The sequence below is a fragment of the Saccopteryx leptura genome, chromosome 2 (assembly GCF_036850995.1).
Source record: "Saccopteryx leptura isolate mSacLep1 chromosome 2, mSacLep1_pri_phased_curated, whole genome shotgun sequence".
Lineage (NCBI taxonomy): Eukaryota > Metazoa > Chordata > Mammalia > Chiroptera > Emballonuridae > Saccopteryx > Saccopteryx leptura.
Genome location: NC_089504.1, coordinates 326,778,370 through 326,784,233, shown reverse-complemented (window position 1 = coordinate 326,784,233; position 5,864 = coordinate 326,778,370).

The window sequence follows — 5,864 nt, the reverse complement described above, 5'->3', positions numbered from 1 at the left end:
GACAGCTCACCCAGACCTTACAGCCAGACGGAGACACCCAGACTGCTCACAGGAGCAGCTGAGAACCTGACACTTCCAGCCTGCTGTCTAGCTGTTGAGCAGGCATTGCGCTCCGACCTTGTGATGTGGGCCTTCACTTCCACTGCACTTCAGTGCTATCCTTCCTGCACTGGACCTAACCCACAGTAAAGGGCAGCGGGATCCCAGCACACAGCTGGGAGTGTGCTCCTTGTCCCACCTCCACTTGGCTCACTTCCCCAGAAGCTCACTTTTTTGGTGCCCTGACCCTACCTGGCTTCCTTCCTCAGCACATCCTAGGCCCCTTGATGACCTAGTTTGGATCTTTTCCTGCTTCTCCCTCCTCAGACTCACTCAGGTGCACCACCATTTGGTTCTGACCTCTGCCCTAAGTACTGTGAACTGTAGTCTGTTGCTGGCCAGGACCTCTCCTCAGTCACAGCAGCACCCTCTTCTGTCACCAAGGCATGTCAATTTTACTTTGTTGCCTCTTGAGCTTGTTTATTTCTCTCTATCCCCAGCCCAAACCAACACCTTCTCTTGCTTGGACTGTTACCTGGCCTCCTACCTCGGCTCTCTGGCTCCAGGTGTGTTCTTTCAACCCATTCTCCAACAGCAACCAGGGAATTCTCCTGAAAGGCAGACCTGACCGTGGCCACTCTGCTCAGAGTTCGTCATTGGGTCACCACTGATTTCAGGACAGAGCCTGGATACCGGGCACTTCATGACTTGGTCTCTATTCCCTCCTCTGGTCCCATGGCTCAGCAGCAACCCTCTATCCCCCCCGCCTCATGTCCATGTTCTAGCCCTACTGGTCTATTCGCAGGATCCTTGGTTCTCTCTGACTTGTGGGCTTTTCTACATATTGTTCTCTTTGGCTAGCATCTGTCACTGCCCCACCCCTTCACCTGGATACCTCATCATTCAGTATAGGTGCCACCCTTCCCCCTCAGCCCCCAGGCTGGGCTCCCAGTCCACTGCTCCCGTGAGACCTTGCCTTCCAGTCATGGCACTTGACACCCTGAATGGTTATTGTTTCCTGAGTTGTCTGTCTTCCCCACCAGGCTGTAAACACCACAGAGTCAGGGACCATGTCTGTTTTGCTCTCCATGATATTCCCACCATCTGGTTAAGTCTGGAACATAGCAGGTGCTTGATGTATATATAGCGACTGAAGGAATGAATGAACGATAATGAGGACAATGCCGAGAGCAGAGAAAGCCCATGCAAGTGAATAAAGACCTTCCTCCACGTTGATCCTGAGTCACATTTAAATGACACTCTCTGGACATACCCAGTGAGTTTGCCAGGTGAAGGGGGTGGGATGAGGAGCAGATTGTAGGAATCTTCCCAACTAGGACAATATCTTGTCCCCATGTCTCCATGGAGAGAGCAGGAGATGTTTTCAGCTGCCTTGATGAATCCATTGACATTCCTGCCCACCAAAACAGGGAATGATCACAATGGGCCTACCTAATGTCCGAAAGAACTGTGACTTCCAGAGCTCAGCTTTTTTAACCACTGTACTATCCTGCCTGAAAGACGGCTGGGGATCAGACTGAAGCTCATATCCATGGGTGGGCTAAAGAACATTGGGCAAATAGGCAAAGATCTGAGCTCTAGTCTTCATTCTTCCACATGGGGCTGTGTGACTTGGGGCCAATTTCTTACCCTCTCTGAGCTTCTATTTCATGTTACCTAATTGACAGAGCTGTTCTAAGGACTCATATTCCATTACTTTGGGGCTCATAAGGGGCAGGGACTGGGCTTCACTAGGTGGGGTTGCCTAATGGTCAGCACACGGTCTTGCCCATTAATAGCAGTTCTGAAAACACAATAGAATTGCGTTCAGACCTTTTAGATTTCAGACTTTTAAAAATCCTTCATGAGGGAGGTGCTTGAGTCTGGCACAGAAATCCACTCTATCCTCACTAACTGGACAATTGCCTCATGTCACTGATGTGTGTTGTTATTTCCTCCGTTATAATGTATATCTTTTTTTTAAAAATAATTTTATTTTTAATGGGGCAACATCAATAAATCAGGATACATATATTCAAAGATAACAAGTCCAGGTTATCTTGTCGTTCACTAATGTTGCATACCCATAACCCAAAGTCAGATTGTCCTCTGTCACCTTCTATCTAGGTTTCTTTGTGCCCCTCCCCCTCCCCCATTCCCTCTCCCTCTCCCCCCTCCCCCCATAACCACCACACTCTTATCAATGTCTCTTAGTTTCACTTTTATGTCCCACCTACGTATGGAATAATGCAGTTCTTGTTTTTTTTCTGATTTACTTATTTCACTCCGTATAATGTTATCAAGATCCCACCATTTTGCTGTAAATGATCCGATGTCATCATTTCTTATGGTTGAGTAGTATTCCATAGTGTATATGTGCCACATCTTCTTTATCCAGTCATCTATTGAAGGGCTTTTTGGTTGTTTCCATGTCTTGGCCACTGTGAACAATGCTGCAATGAACATGGGGCTGCATGTGTCTTTATGTATCAATGTCTCTGAGTTTTGGGGGTATATACCCAGTAGAGGGATTGCTGGGTCATAAGGTAGTTCTATTTTCAGTTTTTTGAGGAACCACCATATTTTCTTCCATAATGGTTGTATTACTTTACATTCCCACCAACAGTGAATGAGGATTCCTTTTTCTCCACAGCCTCTCCAACATTTGCTATTACCTGTCTTGTTAATAATAGCTAATCTAACAGGTGTGAGGTGGTATCTCATTGCAGTTTTAATTTGCATTTCTCTAATAACTAATGAAGATGAGCATCTTTTCATATATCTGTTGGCCATTTGTATTTCTTGCTGGGAGAAGTGTCTGTTCATGTCCTCTTCCCATTTTTTTATTGGATTGTTTGTTTGTTTATTGTTGAGTTTTATGAGTTTTTTATATATTTTGGATATTAGGCCCTTATCTGAGCTGTTGTTTGAAAATATCATTTCCCATTTAGTTGGCTGTCTGTTTATTTTGCTGTCAGTTTCTCTTGCTGAGCAAAAACTTCTTAGTCTGATGTAGTCCCATTCATTAATTTTTGCCTTTACTTCTCTTGCCTTTGGAGTCAAATTCATAAAATGCTCTTTAAAACCAAGGTCCATCAGTTTAGAACCTATGTCTTCTTCTATGTACTTTATTGTTTCAGGTCTTATATTTAGGTCTTTGATCCATTTTGGTTTTTTGTTTGTTTGTTTGTTTTTTCATTTTAGAGAGGAGAGAGAGAGAGACAGGGGGGGAGGAGCTGGAAGCATCAACTCCTATATGTGCCTTGACCAGGCAAGCCCAGGGTTTCGAACCGGCGACCTCAGCATTTCCAGGTCGACGCTTTATCCACTGCGCCACCACAGGTCAGGCCTTTTTTTTTTTTTTGCATTTTTCTGAAGCGGGAAACAGGGAGAGACAGTCAGACAGACTCCCGCATGTGAATGACCGGGATCCACCCGGCACGCCCACCATGGGGCCACGCTCTGCCCACCAGGGGGTGATGCTCTGCCCATGCTGGGCGTCGCCATGTTGCGACCAGAGCCACTCTAGTGCCTGGGGCAGAGGCCACAAAGGCATCCCCAGCGCCCGGGCCATCTTTGCTCCGATGGAGCCTTGGCTGCGGGAGGGGAAGAGAGAGACAGAGAGGAAGGCGCGGCAGAGGGGTGGAGAAGCAAATGGGCGCTTCTCCTGTGTGCCCTGGCCGGGAATTGAACCCGGGTCCTCCGCACGCTAGGCCGACGCTCTACTGCTGAGCCAACCGGCCAGGGCCTTGATCCATTTTGAATTAATTTTAGTACAAGGGGACAAACTATAGTCAAGTTTCATTCTTTTGCATGTAGCTTTCCAGTTTTCCCAGCACCATTTGTTGAAGAGGCTTTCTTTTCTCCATTGTGTGTTGTTGGCCCCTTTATCAAAAATTATTTGACCATATATATGTGGTTTTATTTCTGGACTTTCTATTCTGTTCCATTGTTCTGAGTGTCTATTTTTCTTCCAATACCATGCTGTTTTGATTGTCGTGGCTCTATAATATAGTTTGAAGTCAGGTATTGTAATGCCCCCAGCTTCGTTCTTTTTCTTTAGGATTGCTTTGGCTATTCGGGGTTTTTTAAAGTTTTATATAAATCTGATGATTTTTTTGTTCCATTTCTTTAAAAAATATCACTGGAATTTTGATGGGAATTGCATTAAATTTGTATATTGTTTTGGGTAATATGGCCATTTTGATTATTTTTATTCTTCCTCTCCAAGAACAAGGAATATTCTTCCTTCTCATTGTATCTTTTTTGATTTCCCTTAACAATGCTTTGTAGTTTTCATTATATAGGTCCTTTACATTCTTTGTTATGTTTATTCCTAGGTATTTTATTTATTTTGTTGCAATCACAATTTATTGACCACTTATTTGAAATTAGTTCTTTGCACCTCTCAAGTCACGATTTTCATCACCTTTTTTAAATTTGGTGGACCTGTTCATGCTGAGCATAAGAGGTCTTCCAGATCTGATTGTTATGTTTGTTTGTTTTTTAGTAAAACTAACACAGAAAATATGCATGTTCCTTTTATGCCATTTATTATTTCTGTACCCCTGAACAAATCTATTTCTCTTAGCCTTCATTTCTTTATTTGTAACATGGTGATGGTAATTGCTAATAATACCTCACTGCTTATTATGAACAATAAATGCAATGGTGTGTGTAAAGTGCTTGGCACTGAGAAAGCACTGAGAACACTGAAGCCACTATGATTACCAACATCTGCCAGTTGACAAGAGGCAGGACCTGGATGGAATGCAGGTCTGACTCCCCAGTGCTTGCCCTCTTCTATACATTCACCACAGCTCCTCTGCCCTCTGAGCTAGAATTCTAAATAATTAGCAGAGGCAATCAACAATTGGAGGTTTTTCCAAGTTCAATAAAATTAGATTATATTCATCTTTTGATGATTGCTTTATATTTTTTCACAAATATGTATTCACATACTCATCTTGAATTAGCCTTTTCCCTGCTAATCAGCAGTAAGTATATATTTGTGTGTGTGTGTGTGTGTGTGTGTGTGTGTGTATTCCCCCCATCCCTAACTTCATAGAGAAAGAGCCAACATTTCAAAGGAACATACTGCTGCCTTCACCCACATGGACTTTTTTTTTGTATTTTTCTGAAGCTGGAAACGGGGAGAGACAGTCAGACAGACTCCCGCATGCGCCCGACCGGGATCCACTCGGCACGCCCACCAGGGGCGATGCTCTGCCCACCAGGGGGCGATGCTCTGCCCCTCCGGGGCGTAGCTCTGCCGCGACCAGAGCCACTCTAGCGCCTGGGGCAGAGGCCAAGGAGCCATCCCCAGCGCCCGGGCCATCTTTGCTCCAATGGAGCCTTGGCTGCGGGAGGGGAAGAGAGAGACAGAGAGGAAGGAGGGGGTGGGGGTGGAGAAGCAAATGGGCGCTTCTCCTGTGTGCCCTGGCCGGAAATCGAACCCGGGTCCCCTGCACGCCAGGCCGACGCTCTACTGCTGAGCCAACCGGCCAGGGCTGGACTTTTCAAAACACTTGCCATTGAGAGAAATCATCATCCCAGAGAAAGCATTACAGGCTTTCCTGCAGTGAGGAATGGGATTAACACTCAAGTTTGTGAAGTGAAACCCAGGTGAAAAGAAAAGGTAAGAGTTTGCCTCTTTCTCCCAGCAGATCTTGCCTGGGAACACTGGCCCTCCCCATCCCCAGGAGGGGAGAGAGACCAGCCATAGGGTTCAGGAGTGGTGACCAGGTTAGCAACAAGGGCAACAGAAGGAGCAGACAAAGAACAGAAAGTGGAAGCGGCTGGCTGAATGCCTGAGCGTGTTTCTT